At 44.1% G+C, this 18,510-nt stretch overlaps 1 protein-coding gene across 1 annotated transcript in view; it reads right to left on the minus strand.

Moving 5' to 3' along the window:
- The window catches only part of LOC121434738 (prestin), a 55,631-nt gene extending 47,060 nt beyond the window's left edge, over window positions 1–8,571 (minus strand). Inside the window, exon 1 of the mRNA XM_041633672.1 lies at window positions 8,541–8,571. The gene's annotated coding sequence lies outside the window, so the exon portion shown is untranslated. The remainder of the gene's footprint in view (window positions 1–8,540) is intronic.
- Window positions 8,572–18,510: the final 9,939 nt, after the last annotated feature.

Here is an 18,510-nt window from a genome sequence, read left to right on the forward strand (position 1 = left end):
CTAACATTCTAAATTAAAATATTATTACATCGCTTCCTCTTCCATTTCCTCCCTCCATCCCCTCAATCTCCAGGCCCTCTGAAATTGATGGCCGCCCCTCTCTCTCTCTCTCTCTCTCTCTCTCTCTCTCTCTCTCTCTCTCTCTGTATATGTGTGTGTGTTGTGTATCCCTGTCTGTCTGTCTATCTATCTATCTATCTATCTATCTATCTCTACATTACAATTTGCTGAGTCCATTTTACTATAGATTTTTTTTTTTTTTGCTTTTTGGCTATAATTTCTTAGCCAACTTCTCTTTTATTTATTTTCTCTTTCTGAAGTTCTAGCAGGTTGACTGAATTGTTCTCATTTAGCCCCATTCTTGGCACACTCCCCATCTCTTTGTTAGGCAACTTGGAGATTTAGGTGTTTGTTTTTGGCTGAAGAGATGATGATGGGAACGTCACTGGCTGAGAAGTCCAAGGACCAGGGTTTGACTCCTTGAACCCATGTGGTAGAAGAGGGAATCAACCCCTGCGATTGATTCAGTCCTGGCACATATGCATGTGCATACACATATACATGCAAAATTGATAACAATCAATAATTTTTTTAAAACTTTACTTTTTAGCCTAAGAAGTATTTATTATTACTACTATGAGATGGGGTCTTACTATGTTGAGTAAGTACAATAAAATGCTATTTTTTACTAACATGTATACATTTCTTGTAATACTTTTAGTTTATTTTTAATTTTTTCTTAATAGTACTTTGTTTTGTTGTTGTAAGTAATGTTTTTAATTATTCTAATGGTACACAGATTTTTTTTTAAAAAATGTTTTTCTTTCTCTTGAATTCTCTCTTCTCTGGCAATAGCATTATTTGTTTTGATGAGTCCTTTTCATGTTTTGTTACTCCCAGGCAGGTTCTTCTTGGCTCTATATTTTCTTTCCCAGTTCAGAATATCATAAACTTTTTTTTTTTTTGCCTAATTTGTGCTTCCTTTCTCCACAGCCTTGTCTAGACATATTCCAGAACTAGGTTTTCTACTCCCCAAAAAACGGAGAAGTCTTTGTGCACCAGAGTGGACCTCGTGGGTAGACAGCTTCACTTTAGGGTAAGGGGCAAGAACCAGCAAGAAGGCTCGCCCTCTTCTTAAATGTCAGAAAGAGAAATATCAATTGACTCTTTGTATCTGGGGGTTCTAAGCTCTACAGATCCAACCAGCCACAGAAAGAACTTAAGTGAATGACAGCTGTCTCCGTCCTGAACAGGCCTTTTTGTTACCGTTCTCCTTAAACAACTTTCTAGATAAAATCAACATTATATTGTTATGCTATAAATAATTTGTAGAAGAATACGTAAGGTCCATTGGAGGATCGTGTAGAGTATATACAAATTCTATACCATCTTCCCTAGTAATGGGTGTCTGTGGATTTTGATAAGGAGGGCACCAGATAACATCTCCATGAACACTGAGGGCTGAGTGTGCCCTGTAGTGTCCACACCCACATGGTAACTGCTGTCCGTACAGCTAGTCCACAAAGACTTTGATTCATCTCTTTGTTTTCAGACAGCCCACTCATGCCTATTTTCCATCTCCGATGGGTCCATGCTTGGTGTGTGTGTGCATGAGTGTGTGCGTGTGTTTCCATGAGCATCACTGGCTTCTTTGTGGTTGTCTTTACATCAGTTCTTCTTAAAAATGTCCTTAGCTGGGGCTGGAGACGACGGCTCAGCAGTTAAGAGCACTGACTGCTCTTGCAGAGGACCTGGGTTCGATTCCCAGTACCCACATGGTGGTTCACAAACACTTGTAACTCCACTTTCAGGAGATCTAAGACACCCCCACCCTCAGTTACTGCATACGCGCGCGCGCACACACACACACACACACACACACACACACACACACACACACAGTGCATAGACATACATGCAGACACAACACCCATATAAAATATATGATAAAATATTAGATCTTTAAAAATCTTTAGTCTTTGGGATTTTCATCCATGCATACAATATATTTTGATCATACTCACCCTCTATTCCTACCCCTTACTCCTCTTGGATCTGCCCTATATCCAACCCCAACCCTCCTCATATGCTTTTCCCTTGTGTGCTCTGTCTATCTATCTGTCTATCATCTATCTATCTGTCTGTCTATTATCTATCTATCTACCTATCTATCATCTATCTATCTATCTATCTATCTATCTATCATCTATCTATCTACCTATCATCTATCTACCTATCTATCATCTATCTATCTATCTATCTATCTATCTATCTATCATCTATCTATCTATCTGTCTGTCTATTATCTATCTATCTACCTATCTATCTATCATCTATCTATCTGTCTATCTGTCTGTCTATTATCTATCTATCTACCTATCTATCTCTCATCTATCTATCTGTCTGTCTATCTATCTGTCTGTCTATCTGTCTGTCTATTATCTATCTATCTATCTATCTATCATCTATCTATCTATCATCTATCTATCTATCTATCTATCTATCTATCTATCTATCTATCATCTATCTACCTACCTACCTACCTTATAATTCACAGGGTCCAGTTTATGCAGATTGCACATGTTACGTGTGAAATCACTCACTGGAGGCTAACTTTTCACCTCTCCTATTGCTTTCTCTCCAGTTATTTCCCCTCTGTGCAACCATTGCTGTCTATCCTACATTGTACTTTCTTTTCTTTACTCTTTTATTTTTTCCTTCATGAAAAATATAGCTACATAAAAATGAGTGTATAGCAGGCATTAATTAGATGTCTGTTGAACAACTAAGTGATTGAGGAAAAAATAAAAACCACTGTTACTTTCAGAAATTTGACATTAAAGGACAAGGAAGGAGTTGGGGGAGGAAAGGGAAGGGGGCAAGTGATGTAATCATATTTTAATTCAATATGATTTAATTTAATTCAACGAAATAGGGACTAGTTGAGAAATTTTATCATTTTTAATTGTTTCACAGCATTTCATTATTTTGAATCAAAAACTGAAAAGTAAAGATAATCCTAAGGACACCCGAATTATTTCCACAATCTTAAACACACAGCTGTACGGCAGGACAAAGGCTTGTCGGTAGCCCTATGAATATGCTTTTGAGTTTAGCAATCATAAGGTTTGCACCAAAGTCACGGTGACAAATCCATCTTCTCCTAGTGCCTTAAGTACCTGGTAAAGAGTCAATTACGAAATAGTGAAACAGCCTGTTCTCAGTAGTACGACATTTTACAGTTAGCAACAAGCTTATCAGATGAATCCAATCCTGAGTTTGTCTTTATGGAGGCTGAAGGGGTTGGGGAGAGCAGGTCCTGCAGGCCTTAGGTTTCTGGTATCAGTTAAGAAACTTGGTGCAAGCAAATCCCCACTCCAGAAAAAAAGAAATCCTCAAACCCCAGACATTCTCAAGAGCTAAATGAGACCCCGGGGTTGGCCAACTGAATCAGATCAACCATGCCTGCGATGCCAGTTTACCGATGGAGCTCCACTCCACACACCATGTACGGAAGCCCACAGGGCGAGCACGAGAATCGTGAGTCTTTTGAGTTCACCTGTCCCGACACAGGTGGGGTAGAAAGCTGTAGAACACACAGGAGGAGGTGGGGTTGGGGGAGGGAAATTAAATGTAGTTCCTCGCCGCTTGCCTGCCTCTTACCTGGGTTCTCTTTCTTCCTTGATAACCTGACAGTCTTACATATGTGTTTTCCCTTGTAGTCTTTGTAACTTAGGATATAAAGAAAGGAGTAAAGGAGAACAAAGGGTAAGATTAATAATAGCGGGTCACAGAGTTCAATAAGTCATCTCTAAATCAAAGAGTAGCTTTTCAAGTGTGAAAACTGCAGGATTACAGGGCAGGGGCAGGAAGATCAGGTCCGGTCCCAGTAAGTGAGGTGAGGTAAGCGCTGTGCTCTTGTTTCCTCTCCTGGTCTGGAAATTCAATAGTCTCTGGCCACACGAGAAAGGCGCGAGGATCGCTTTTTATCTCCCCTTGGCCCCAGAAACTCACATTTCAGCGACAATCAAGGTGATTACCTTTATTCCTCGCTGACGCCTGCCTTCCCCACCCCACAATCGCGGGTCACTTCTAGGCGGTTTCAAGGGGCTCTTAAACACTGGCATGGATACCCAGAGAGATGCTATCATTCCTGGGAGCCCTTCAAAACAGCTGATCAACACAGATAGGCAGAGTTTCACCCATGCAAAGAGACGGGGGGAGCTGAGGACTCAGCAAAGCATTGTGGGGGTAGAGAGGAGAGAAGGCGCCGCCCTGTGCCTCCAGACACTGGCTTGGACACTGGCTTGGACAGCAGCTGTGAAGAGCTTGTGTATGCATGGTGAGCACTTGGTGTGCGTGGTGCTGGCGCAGGCTGTGTGTGGTGGGGATTTCGAAGGCTTGCTTCTGTGCACAAGGTCAGGGTCTCAGGTCAGTTTTCGGTGATCTTCTGTCTTAACTGGATGTTAGTATTTCTTCAAGGAACTTTAAAAAACTAGAGATGCTTGGACTACCAGGCCAATGAAATCAGAACACTTGCCTCAAAAATAATAGGGGCAGTGGTGGCGCACGCCTTTAATCCCAGCACTTGGGAGGCAAAGACAGGCGGATCTCTGTGAGTCTGAGGGCAGCCTGGTCTACAGAGCTAGTTCCAGGACAGATAGGGCTATACAGAGAAACCTTGTTTCAAAAAAGCAAAGAAAAGCAAAACATAAAAAATTAAAGTAAATTCCTAGGCAATCCAAGCACAACACAATTCCATGTGTTTGAGAACCCATGGTCACTGGTCTCATATGGTATCCTATTGTTCCATACAGCACTATGACTCACCCACATGCATATGCCTAGGTAGTAGACTAAAGCCATGACCTTCATGGATTTACTCATCCTGTGACTTCTCTCCATTATATGTTAGACTTGACCATTAGCCATTAAGGACAGGGTTAAGCCAACGCTGATGGATCTATAAAAATAGTTAGCTTAATCCTGATCAAAGTTAAAAAGAGAGAGTAAGCTCTGGCATGTTCTCACACTTTCCTTCCAAACAGTGGTGTGTGATCTTGGCCTACAGAAAACACACGGATTCCTTTGGGTCAAGCACAATCTGCTGTTACCTGTGACCTGCATGTAGGTGTTTCCGGGAGCCTTTTACTCACCCAGATCCAATGTATAGCACAAGGGGCAGGGGATGACAATCAAACTGGAGCTCCAGGCTCAGGACAGTAAACTGCGGTCCAGGCTGAGGACAGGCAAAGGGACAGTACACTGTCCCCTACGCCAAGAAGAAAGGAAAATTAGCCCGGGATTCTCCCGTTTGTTCTGTGAAAGGAACTATGTCCAGAATATTTTGTACTCATTTATCCAAGCTTTTCCTTAAAACTTTTATTTCTTTTTAAATGTACTTATTTTGTGTGTAGCGGGGGCATTCATGCCACAGTATACACCTGGAAGTCAGAGGGCAACCCGAGGGAGCTGGTTCTCTTTCTACCATATGAGTTCCAGGGATCAAATTTGGTAGCAGTCCTGGTGGCAAGTATCTTTACTCTCTGAACCATTTCTTCGGCCCTATCCCTTTACCATCCCCTTCCGAGACGTAGTTACTCTTGTCACAATGGTTTATATTATACGCCACAATATGGCATATAATGCTTAATGATATATAAACCAAAATGAATATTTGTCTTAATAAACAGTGAAGGTGTTTGAGAGACAAAGCTCAGGGTGTGTGTTGTTGTGTATCAAAGCCACAACTTTATACTGTCTAGATAAGTACTCTACCACACACTGACATCCCTAGTCCCCTTTCTTTGGAGGGGTCTCCTAGATTGTTCAGGCTAGCTTCAAACTTGTGATACTTTTTGTCCCAGCTTCAAGAGTATCTGGGCTTATGGATTTGAGCCCTGACAGTATTGGAAGCAAAGCTTTTGGGAAGCAGTTTTTTTCTCTTGAGGACAGCAAGAAAAACAGAAGGATGGGAGAGTTTTCGGTATGGCGGTGCACACTTGTGATACATGAGATCTGGTGGTGCCTGGATATTTTTTAACATAAAAAGTGATCTTGCTCAATTACAAAATTAGTCAGCCTTTCTAGTCTCCCAAATGATGCAATTGGTACACCTCATTCCCAGAAGACAACTCCAGGGGTCAGATTGTTCTGTTTGACAGTAATTAACTTGTATCCATTCAGTTGTGGAATTGTATCTACATCCCAACTTCAAGTCTGTTTCCCCCCACATACACCTATCTGTCCCGTTAGGTGTTCCATGACTTGGATTTTCTGGGAAGTCTGCAATACTTAGAGTGCATGCAGCTTCCTAGAGATGAAATTCTGAGCATCACCAGACTATGGGTTTATAGCTACTGGTTTTCAAGGGTTACTCTGGTGATCCTTGTGTCTACAATGAACGATTTTATGTTCAAAGGTCTTAACTCAGGAGGGGCTAAGGTCACAGCTCAATAGAGTGCTTGCCTTGCATACAGGAAACTCTGGGTTCGACCCCCAAAGCTGCATGAGTTAGGCATGGTGGTGTAACTTGGTAACCCCAGCATTTGGAAGGCATAATGGCCAACTCTTGGCTATCTAGTTGGACATTAGTCTGGGCTACACGAGTCTGAGTTTAAATAAAATAAAATAAAACATTTCATGAAATTGAGACTTAGACAAAAATACAGTGTGGAGACCCTGGAAAACTAACTGTACCCATTTTGATTTTGTTTGAAGAGTTTGCTCGTTGGAAAGCAGAGCAAAGGAAAAACATAATTTCTCACTTTTCCCATTGATTGTAACTGTATTAATGACAACGCAAACATCAGGGTATATCCTAGAAAACCATTTTCTTTGGAGCCATTGACATGTGCAAGGGCAAAAAAAGAATATTACAAGACACATTAGAATATCCAGAAGGCTTTACAAATGAGCTGGAAATTGGACTGTCAATCAAAGAGACCGGGCAACCTTACATCTACACCTTCTTAGTTCCCCAAGTTCATCCTTTAGCTCTTAGAAAAGCACCCCCACACAGAAGACACTGAAATCCTCGGATTGAGTCAATTCTTCGGTATCACTCGTAAATTAATGAAGACCATGTAACTCTGTCCAGTTTCACATTAGTTAAGGAGAGAAGGGGGCAGTGCTGCGGCCGCGGCAGAGCGGGGCTCCTGGTGTTACTTAACGACCCAGAAAGCTGTCCAGCAGGGCACTTACACTATCAGTCGGCAACCCTACCCAGGAATCCTTCACTGCAATTCATTTTCTCCACTCGCCAAGGTCTTCTGAAACAAGGCAATTCTCTGCGCTTATAATTAGAAGGCTGGGTTGACAGAAGAGTGTATTTTAGCCAGGACGGCAGCTCAGTGTAGGGACAGGCTTGTGCCAGGGCCCGAGCTTGGTCCCCAGCCCTCTCTCTTACCCACAAATTCAAAGTTTTTTTTTTTTTTTAAATGTAGAGACTTTCTATTGCGTATTTCAGGGTTTCCTAATTTCCATGTCCTGTTAGTACCCAAGCCTTCAGCTACAATTAACCTACAGGCCTCGTGCATCCCAGGATAGCAATGAAGGAGGCCCAATCTATTTGTAGATGTCAAAGTCCTATCATAGTAACAACGTTTTTGGACACTCCCAGTATACATTGATATGCAATGCACGCCATCCCCAGTTTCCCAATAAGAAACAGCTGAATCTTCCCCCAAATCATTATTATTACGGTTTAATTCTAGTTCCAGTGGTACCACAAGACCCCACTTCTTGACTGACCAGGGCCGGCAGACCCTGGCAGTTTTTCTGTCTTACATGCTAAGCTCACCATGAAAGTTCACTTTGTGTGCTGGGCAGAGATGGACCAGTTAAAGGAGGCAGTTAGGACAAATAAAGTTTGTTTTTACACTAGGGGGCCCTACCAGCTACAAACACCACCACGTCACCACAGTAGACAACCTGCATCTAAGTGATTTGGTGAGCATAGGATGCTTGGGCAGGAGACCAACACCACATTTCAGGGCAAGACAGTTCATAGAAGCTCGCTATACTAACTGAGAAGTGGAGGACAGAGGTTCATGCTTTATTTAGAGGGCCTCCCAGAATAGGCAGACGCCGACTAAACGGGAGGTAGCTGGTCTTCAGAGAAGACACAGGCTTTGCTTTGTTAAGTTTTACGTGGCTACAAACAAGCTAAAGAGGGTCGCTGGATGCTGGCCACAGCGAGGCAAGCAAAGACGAGGCCAGCTCAGGGTGTACTGGAAACCATGAATGAGGAATACAAGGTGAGCATCAAAGAGCCCCAAGAGGTTCCTCCCGACAAAGCATCCCGAAGCAGCTGAGAGGCAAACGGGGCTCTCGGGGAACTTTGTAGATGAAAGCGCTTCTTGATAATCTTACCCTGCAGGGGTTGGGAACATATGAGGCACACCGGCAAGTCAGTTGTGCTGGCCGTTAGTGGGAAAAGAGAACAAGAGTCAGGCAGAGGGACAGACCTGTAGAAGTGGCGGTGACAGTCAGAGCCCCGGGTCCAGAGAGCCCGGGACCCCGGCCACCCGCGTACTCACCGGCGCTGCCCGGGGCTGCGCTGGGCGGAGCCGCCACCGCGGTGTGCACCGCTCTGTGCCTTGCTGCGAGCTCTCTCGGAGGAGGCGCGAGTGGCCCGGCCAGGAGTGCAGCAGTAACTCGAGCCCGCCCCGCCTCGGAGCCCGAAATCCGGGTTTCCCTGCTCCCCACGGGTCCCCTCGCAAACACCTCGAACTTTCTAAGATGCGCAAGGAAACTTAGACCTGGGTAAAATTACTCGCAAGCCCCCGATTACAGGGCCGGCGCTCGCTTTCCTGCTCACAGGGCGTGTTTGTCAGCGAAGGTTTTGAGTAGCTTCGAGGAGGCTGCTGTGGCGTTCTACACAAAGTGTGGCTTGGTGTTATGTGAGTGAAAAATAGTACAATCATTTGCCGACTCGGCCATCGAACCACTTTAAATTGTAGGGAACACTCAATGACAGTTGAAGGTATTTTTCTTTAAGCTTTGACGAGCTGCCTTGATGAACACTTGACTTGCAAATAGCGACTCCGCCAGCAGGTGGTTTTTTTTGCAGGCCTTGGAGTTTGAATTTACAAACCAGCCGTCGTGTTTGAAGAAGATTACATGTTATTTGGCACTAAGAAAGAGGGTGAAGAGAAAGGAGGAGAAGTAAACGGTCTGTTTAACTTCAACAGCTAGGTTTCGCGAGTCCGGGCGAATGCCAGTATCCAACACGGTGGTGGTGGTGGGGGGGGACATGATTGCTATACACAGAAGCTCGCTCTGCTTCTGTGGTTTAGCAAAGCTTATGACTGATTTATCAGCAACATTTCTTTTTTGATTATTCATTTCTGCGGTAGCACGCTGTAGCGCCATTGTCCACTGTCTGGCAGCCCCTTTTAAGCTGTAAAGAGCGCTCAGAGAGACCAATTGCTGCTCACAAGGAAACCAGCAGGCCCTGCCGAGGTGGCAGAAGGTCGGGATCCTGGATGAGAAAGAGCAAGGGCTGCAAAGGCCTGGTTCACAGGAGGGCGCTGCATTCAGACTCCCCAGGGGCGACTGCCTCCAGCTAGCGGGAGCTCCTGGAATCTGGGAATGTTGTAAAACAGGCTTTTCCCTTAGGCTTTTGGCCACCTCGGAACAAGTCCTTGTGGAGAAGTTTTCCAAGGAGACACTGGCTTTTTGGGAACATCCATTCTTGCTGTCAATTATCTGGAATTTATGCCCTGTAGCCTAACGCTTCTGAAGCTGTAAGAGCCTATGCAGCACCTATGGACCTAGCTGAGTTTTGGGTTCAGTAGGTTTGGAGTTGAGCCTGAGGCAGCATGTCTACACTCCACCCCACCCCACCCAATGCATCTAGGCTATTAGCCAAATTTGAGTAGCACTGTTGCAGATGAATGGGTTAAAAACTACTTCTGGGGACAGCACCCAGGAACCTGAAATAATCATGAATAGCGATACCATTCACCATAATGTGGGTGTTTATTTGGTTCAGAGATGTTTGGAGTCAGTTTTAGGCACTGCTCCCTCCCATCTTTGAGGGATTTATTTTTTATGTTTATTAAGGGTATGCACGTGTGTCTGTGTGTCTGGGTGCCAGGTGTTCATGTGCTTCTGAGGGCCAGAAGAGGGCATTGTTCTCCTGGAGCTGGTATTACAGGCAGCTGGGAACCTCCTGACTTGGGTCGTGGGACTTGAACCCAGGACCTTCCCTGAGCCTTCTCGCCAGGCCCTTATTTTTATTCTTTGAATATTTAGAACACTAACAGGATTCAAACAGTGAAAATGGTACACAGATTTAGGTGTCCCCCCCACTTTCCCTCCACCTGGTTTACCTGTGCTCTGAGTGAACGGCCTCAGGACGTTCTGGTTCACTCTCTGTCTCTTTCTGCAAAGCTAAAAGGCATGGAAATGAGATACACTCTATGCTGTTACGTGAGTAACATCTTCCACAAGCCTGCGTCTTAGGGAAGTCACTCCTAGCACCTCGCAGAGATCTTCCTCGTTCTCTCTTGCAGCCCCACGACTCATTCCATAGTGCCCAAATGTTCACCTATGTTTACATATTCAGGTAGGTTGCTAGCATTTTGCAGTTACAAATGATGCTGTGACCAGTCATCTGTGCATGTAGAATAATGTGTGTGAAAGTGTTTCTGTTTATGGAGTGACCAGATCAAATCCACGCCACGCTCCTCTCTTTGTAGGTGTGTCCGCTATGGCCTGGCCTGTGGGCGGCTGAGGGAGGCCAGCTATGAATTTGGCTCAACACGCTTTGTGTGTGTGTCTCTGTGGATGCGTGTCTTCCCATGCCCCCGCTGTGTGTGTGTGTGTGTGTGTGTCTCTGTGGATACGTGTCTTCCCATGCCCCCGCTGTGTGTGTGTGTGTGTGTGTGTGTGTGTGTGATTACTTTTGTCACCTGGTTGATCAGTTCTGGAGACCAGTTACTCTGTAGATTGTTATGCCCAAATCCACGAAGTCCCCCAAATGCCAACAAGGAAACCAAGTCCCGTATGTAAAAGCAAAGAGTATTTTATGCAAGTTCACAAACTCCGTCTCTCCGCATGCCCGCCCAACATATTAGAATAAATGGAGAGCCCCAAGCTCAGTTAGAGTTGGGTTTTATAGTAGTAAAGGTAGGGGTGAGGGGTTTCCGAGGTTCAGGACCCCTGATTGGCTGACATTTGTCTAGGGTGTCCTGGTGAGTGTGTGCTGGCAGGCGATCCTATCTACAATGGTTGGAATATTAGGCATTTTCTTTGGATGGTCTCATCTTGGGTGGTGCTCGGTAATCTCAGTTTGTGGTCCTTCCTGCAACCAGGTATTGCTTCAGGGTAAACCACTGAGACTCAGGCCTCCATTAAACTTATTGATGGCTGAGTCCTACACTGGCAGGCTATAATGGTTGGAAGTAAAGAACTTCCTTTGGGCCAGGCGGTGATGGCGCACGCCTTTAATCCCAGCACTCGGGAGGCAGAGGCAGGAGGATCTCTGTGAGTTCGAGGCCAGCCTGGTCTACAAGAGCTAGTTCCAGGACAGGAACCAAAAAGCTACGGAGAAACCCTGTCTCGAAAATTAAAAAAAAAAAAAAAAAAAGAACTTCCTTTGGGTGATCTGTTCATATTTAGCTTATCATGGCTGTCTTCTACAGATGCCCCATGGCAATGTCAAAGGTGGAACATGCCTGCAAGTTAGGACTTCAATCATTTTGCTTTTTCACCAGCCGTGAATGAAGGGGTCTATTATAACAGCCCCTTCAAGTTTGTATTGTTCTGTGTAGCATGAACAATAAAAATCCAGAGACTGATATTGGGGTTCAACCCGAAAACCAGAAAAGCAAAGCAGCCAAACCACGAAAGAAGTCTTACCTCTACCAAGACTGGGCAACCACAGACTAAGCAGACTAAGCCCCTCTCTCCTCCCATTTTATAGTCCCTCTAGTGCTGAGATATTAAAAGTGTCTGACTCCCTAGTACTGGGATTACAGGTGTGAGTCATCACCACCTGGATTTGTTTCTACCTTGGTCTTGCATAACCCAGGATGGCCTTGAATGCACAGAGATTCATCTGCCTGTCTCCAAAATCCTGGGATTAAAGTGTCTGTGCCACCACTGCCGACCTCTAGTGGCTTAGCTTTGCCCTTCTGATACTCAGGCAAGCTTTATTTATTAAAACATAAATAAAATATCACTATAGTTCTGCTTTTGAATTTTGCACCTGATGGGCATGATTAGCTCTCAGTGAGGTTTAATTTGCATATTCAGAGTGAGGCGAAATATATTTTCATATGTCTAAGAGTCATTTCAAATGTTGCCATTAATTATCCATTCATGTCTTTTGCTTATTCCTCATTTTTTTTTATCATTTTTGCTTTAATTTGTTGTTTTTATTTATTTTTGAACAATTCTTAAATGACTATTTATTTACTTATTTATTATGTATACAGTGTTCTGTCTGCATGTATGCCTGCATGCCAGAAGAGGGCACCAGATCTCATTATAGATGATTGTAAAGCCACCATGTGGTTGCAGGAAATTGAACTCAGGCCCTCTGGAAGAGCAGTCAGGGCTTTTAACCTCTAAGCAATCTCCCCAGCCCCTACTGTTTTTGAAAATTTAATGCAATGTATTTTGATCATATTCTTTCCCTTTCCCTAAATCTTCCTATATCTCTTTCCCCCATTTTGGTGTTCTCTCTCTCTCTCTCTCTCTCTCTCTCTCTCTCTTGTCACTAGTTCAAATTTCAAGAGTCTAACACCGGTTCTTTTATTTTATTCATATTTAAGCACAACACAATTTTGGAAAATAAGTTTTGATAACAGTTAAGTCAGTCCCAAGTGCGCATAATATTTAAGACATGTTTACATTGAAATTCTTTACAGCATATACCTGGATTTTTTATAAATATATAAAAATGGGTACTGTTGACCCAGAGACAGCATCCAGGATTTAGCATCTAGGAGAATGACTGAGACAACAGAGAAGTCACTTAGACTGTTGTAAATCACAAGTGATGTCACACATAAGGATGGGTTTTATGGCCTAGAAGCAACGCTAAAAATTTAGGTGGAAATGCCTGGGATACGTAAAACAATTCTGGGGGATGCAGGCAGAGTCAACAGATAGCAAAGCACAGCCAGGTTATAAACAAATGTTCTTCCCCAGAATTCTGGGAGAACAGCTAAGCATCTTCTTCCTTTGAAGAGGTAAGTTATGTGTTTAACATTTCCTGGCTTTTCCGATGCTTTTCAGTGTGCACAGCGACCCTTTGCCCTCCTCACAGTCCGCTGCTTGCACACACCTGATATTCAGCACTACTTTCCACGAAGGTGCGTGATACTTAAGTTTACTTCCCATGGTGGTACATAAATTTCACGACTTCTTCCCTTGCTATGAACGTGATATCCCTTCCTTCTTCCCACGAAGGTACCAATGTCTCAGAATGCTCTCACATAGCCCTGATATCCATAATCACTTCCCATGTGGGCACATGGTATTTCTTCCCTTTGGGATACATAATATCCTGTATGTCTTCCCACGTGGGTACTAATATCCAGGGCTGCCTGAAACCAAAGCCAAGCGTAAAATCAAAAACCAACTCCTCCTGATCATGGGGCTTGCACTGGAATGTGGTTGATACACCCAATGTCACTTCCTTGAAGAAAAATTGATGTTCTGTCTCCCGGCAATTACCAATTGCAAACAGCTTCTTGGTTGGGGTGGGATTTTGTGCCTACTTCCCTTCTCTGCCTCCGGGCTTTGCCTGGCTCAGGTCTGTGAAGGTCACACTATGTTGTCACAATCCTTTAGTTCACATTGGAGTGTGCCCTGACATGTTAGGAAAACACTGCTTGTGGTCCTTACGGATCTTTCCACCTTCCTTCCTCGTAGATCCACGAACCTTGAGGGAACGAGTGTGGTAAAGATGCCATTCAGGACTGAGCCCTCCAGAGTCTCCGTCTCTGCACGCTGTTCAGTTGTACGTGTCTGTTAATTCCTGCAGAAAGGGACTTCTCTGAGGGGGAATTAGCGAGTCACTGGTCAATGGGAATAGCAATCCGTCATTAGGACTCCTTTATTCCTATGTTTATTTATTCATTGCTCTATTCATTTAACAGAATAAAGTAATATGTTTTCCCCTGAGGCCCATGACCTATCTGCTCAAGGTTCTTGCCCTCATTAACAATGTCTAGTGTGGATTCCATCCCATGGAGAGGCCTTAGGTCAAGAGTGTTACTCCCCTAACATCCATGTTAATATTTTTCCCTTCAGTTTGTAAAAGACTTTAACATGTTAGGGTCATTATTATTTCCTCTGTGGTAAGTGTACCAAAGATATTTTCCCAATCATTTGTGCTTTGAATTTAGAGCATTTCTTTTTTAAAAAAGGAGTTGTGGGCATTTAAAACTATATAGTCTTTTTATAATATTATATTATCTTGGAGCTGGAGCGGTGGTTCAGTGAGAAAGAACACTTGCTGCACAAACGTGAAGATCAAGTTCAGATCCCAGGACCAATGTGAGAAGCCGGGCAAGACTCTTTAGTACCTGTGACCTAGAGGTGGGGGGTTTGATTCTCATAATTACTTTTATGACTAGAAGCTATTTCTTCTAGATGATAAACAGACTAACAGCAAATGATTTGTCTAAGGATATAAGGCTTACAAATAGTTCAGTTTTTTGGAAGTACTTATAGATTCATTTGTTGTTCTAACAATTGTCAATGTTTCAAATACCATTTGTGTTGCTGGGCCCTAAAATCTTCCCCAAGAGAGGAGACAAGAAGGCCCAGCATCCACTATCACAGACGCCGGGAGACCCGTGAAAGGGATAGAGCGGACTTGTTTATTAAACAATGAAAACAAAACAAAACAAAACAAAACTGATGACCCCCCCCCCCAGCACCCAGGTATTCTGATCCCTTGACAGTTAGCATTATGTGGTTGCCCCTCATTGACTAGGTACAATATCGCTTGGTTGTCCTCATTGGCTAGGTAAGATCAGGACCTCTGACATCACCAGGCAGACTCCAGGGTGGCTCCTCTTGGCCTGGCAGGCCTTAACTTCCTACTTGTGGAGGTCCCGGAGGTCCTGGAGGCTACAAGGGTGAACCGTTCTCATTGGCTTTGTAGCCCAGCCAAGGCAAGGAGAGAGTTTGGTTAGGTCATCCCATCTGTAAAAGTGCAGCTGTAAACTTGGGTAAGTGCTCTAAGATATATACATACATACATACATACATATGTATATATATATATACATATATATGAATATTTGTAAATATAAGTCTTTTCCAGACCAGGAGGAGGTGTTGCTGGAAGCCAGGGCTCACACATACACTGTAAAAGAAATTGCATTAGCATGCATAAAAAGGCCCCTGTGGAGGAGAGGTCAGGTCAGCCTGACAGCCACGCTGAGAATGTGGTCCTCTATCCTAAGGGCAGGGTGAACTCAGGAAAAGTCTAAGTAGAGGCAATGGAGTCATGTTTGTGTTTTAATCAATTTAATTGCTGCTTGGAAAATGGGTTCAAAGTGAACAGAGGATCAGTGAGTGCCAGCCCCTGTAGCAGAAAGCAGCTCCCAGACTGTGTGAGAACTAGTAACAGCACCTCACCCCAGGAGCCGGGTTTTACCAAGTCCTTCATGGCTGAGTTTGTTCCCTGGATGTGGAACTTCGCCGGAAGACAATGGCTTTACAGGAAGAGGTAGGTGCTGGGAGCCTTGCAGCCTGGTCTCGGATCAGCATATGACGGCCTGTCCAACGGGTTTCCTAAGGGCAAGGCACCTGTGGAAACATACTTGCAGTGCACGGCGTCTGTCTGCACTCTATGTGCTACTATACAGTTATTGAGCTTCGGGCAAGGGGCTGGAGGTTAAAACACACAAACACACACAGACAGAGAGACAGAGACACGGACCTCTGTCACTGGTAAGAAGCCCTTTATTCAGTAGCACCATGGAGGCTGATATACCCAACAGTTAAGTGGGCCAACAGGTGAAAACCTTATCCTCTGATCCTCAAGGCAAGGCAACACGTGCTCGTGAAGCAGAGCTGGTAAACAACTTTGACACAGCCTTTAGTAACTCAAATCAGAAAGAAAGTAAAGATCTCTAGCAGGGAAGAGCAGCTGGAGGCCAGGACTCCAAATGGTCCCAACACGTACTCCCACTTAGCAAGAATCAGTAGTCCATGGGACAGTGCAGGCTCTGTTGTCTCCCATTATATTGGTGATTATTTGGGTGGTTTTTAGTCTGACTTAGTCAGTCACATGTGCACCAGCTGTAATTTTCCCTGGAAATTCTGTTCTTTCTCAAGTATTTCCCCCCAAGTTTCAATAAGGGGGCTAATACTTCTCAAATCTCATATCTGGAGTTATTAACTACAACTTGTAATCCTGGAGACTTTTCTGATTCATGACAGACAGGTATGTATTAGAAAACAACACTTGGAACATTAGCCATGTCTCACAGTTCTGGAGAGTAAGGCATGCAAACACAGAATAGGGAAAAGCCTCAGGAACACACATAATGGCAACTGTTGGGGGTAAGTTCCCTGGACATCAAGCATGGAATTATTGGTAAGATCTGGTATGATCCAAGAGAAAAAGCACAATACAAAATGTGGGATGGATAGGTTCGTACGCAGGAGCCTATGTTGGTGGGAGAAGAATGGTGTAGGGAGACAGGAAAAGAGTGTTTTGTCAAAGTCTGCCTTTTACAGAGAGATTGAGAGGTGGGACCCTCTTGTAAAAAAACCACCTGTATAAAAGCATGTCTTATAGACATGAAAAAATTGTCTAGCTTTGAATATTATTGTCCTTAAAAGCATTGTGTCCATGTTTCTTATTTTTAAACTTTGTAACCACAATAGAGATGTGTCTGGCTCGATACTGAGTTAAGCCTGCAAAAATGCTGAACTCTATGTCTAGTATAAGGTTATGCAGGGGCTGGGATGGTGTATTTGGGGAAGCATAAAGGAGAATAATGGGGGTTTACATAATGATCATAATGTATTCCCTAAATTATGATGTAGTTCTTAAAGTCAAAAATGAAAGCCAGTAATAAAGCTGTTCATGTAACCCTGGTTAAAAACAAAACAAAACTCTAAGTATAAATAAAGATGGTCAACTATTTGGAGCCACTTGAATGCAATTTTCTTGGTGGTCAGAAATGTTCCTCTACCAATGCCCCTTCCCCGCCTCAGAATCTGAAGCTGCCCCACAAGGCTGAACCCTGGCAGGGGGGCATTATATTTCTAGCAACAGTCAGCTCCATTCCAAGATACTGGTCAGTCAAGCTGTGGGCTACCTAAGCTCCCATCAAGACAGCATCTTGGTGCTGTATACACTGCTCAACTGGAAGGGAAAGTTTTAAAGGGGAGATCCGGTCTACCACCAAAGTCAAATCACAAGATGACTGATCAATGTTTATTTGTTCTAAGAGCAGAGTTTTGCTCAAAGGACCCACAGCGACTGAACCGACAACCATAGCCTACATGGAACCAACCTAGGAACTCTGCGTGTGTGTTACAGTTGTGTAGCTTGGTCTTCTTGTGGAAGCAGGACTGTATCTGACTCTTTCAGTGGCTTTTGGGACCTGACTTCTCATACTGGGTTGCCTTGCCCAGCCTTAATACATGGGGAGGCGCCTAGTCTACTTCAGTTCTGTATGTCATGTTTTGTTGATATCCAGGGAAGGCTGCCTTTTTCTGAATAGAAACAAAGGAGGGGGAGGGGTGGCTCGGGAGAGGGATTTGGAGGAGAGAAGAGAGGGGAAACTGTGGTAGAGATACATAGTAATAATAATGATATGATGATGATGATATTAATAATAATGATAATAATAATAGAACAGTGTTTGATAGACTGACCGCGAGACAGAATTAATCAGGATGCGCTGAGAACGGTTGATGGGAGAGACCTAATGAGTAATTACATCTTGTAACAACCCTGGTGTTGATGGAAATGTGTGGTGTGGGGATAGTTATTTAGATAGTTATTGCTAGAACAGGCTGCAGATGGACTAGGGAGCAGAGCATGGGAAGATGGTTACCCAGGAGTTTTGGGAGGCAGTACTCCATGGGCCCTATATATCTCTGTACCTACTGTGATAGCTTTGTTCTAGACTATCTTTTCAGGGATTCGTGCTGAATAAGCGATCGTAGCAGAACGAGACAGTGCCTGGCTTCAGAACAAAGAGTCCTTCACTCCAAATGGGGCAGAGAATGTAATATTCTAGGGTAGAGGTCGGGCGGGTGTGCTGGTAGCCCTGGTAAAAGATGTGTTTTTAAGCTCAGGGATTCTCTGCTGTGTGCACACAAATCTGCTGGGTAGAGTACCACTCTTTCCCCTCCCTTCGTAGCAGCCTGTGGTGTCCACTAGAGGAGCCAGGTAGCCAACTTAGGCGTGAAGGGTATGCCGTCTTCTGTGCTGGGAGTTCAGTCATTTGTCTCTGACCCGGGATATGTGGATGGCAGCAGCTTCTTGCCAGTTTCCAGGAGAGTGTCAAATCTTGG

Source organism: Microtus oregoni, unplaced genomic scaffold (genome assembly GCF_018167655.1).
Source record: "Microtus oregoni isolate MIOR12 unplaced genomic scaffold, Mior012 000044F_ref0000062, whole genome shotgun sequence".
Lineage (NCBI taxonomy): Eukaryota > Metazoa > Chordata > Mammalia > Rodentia > Cricetidae > Microtus > Microtus oregoni.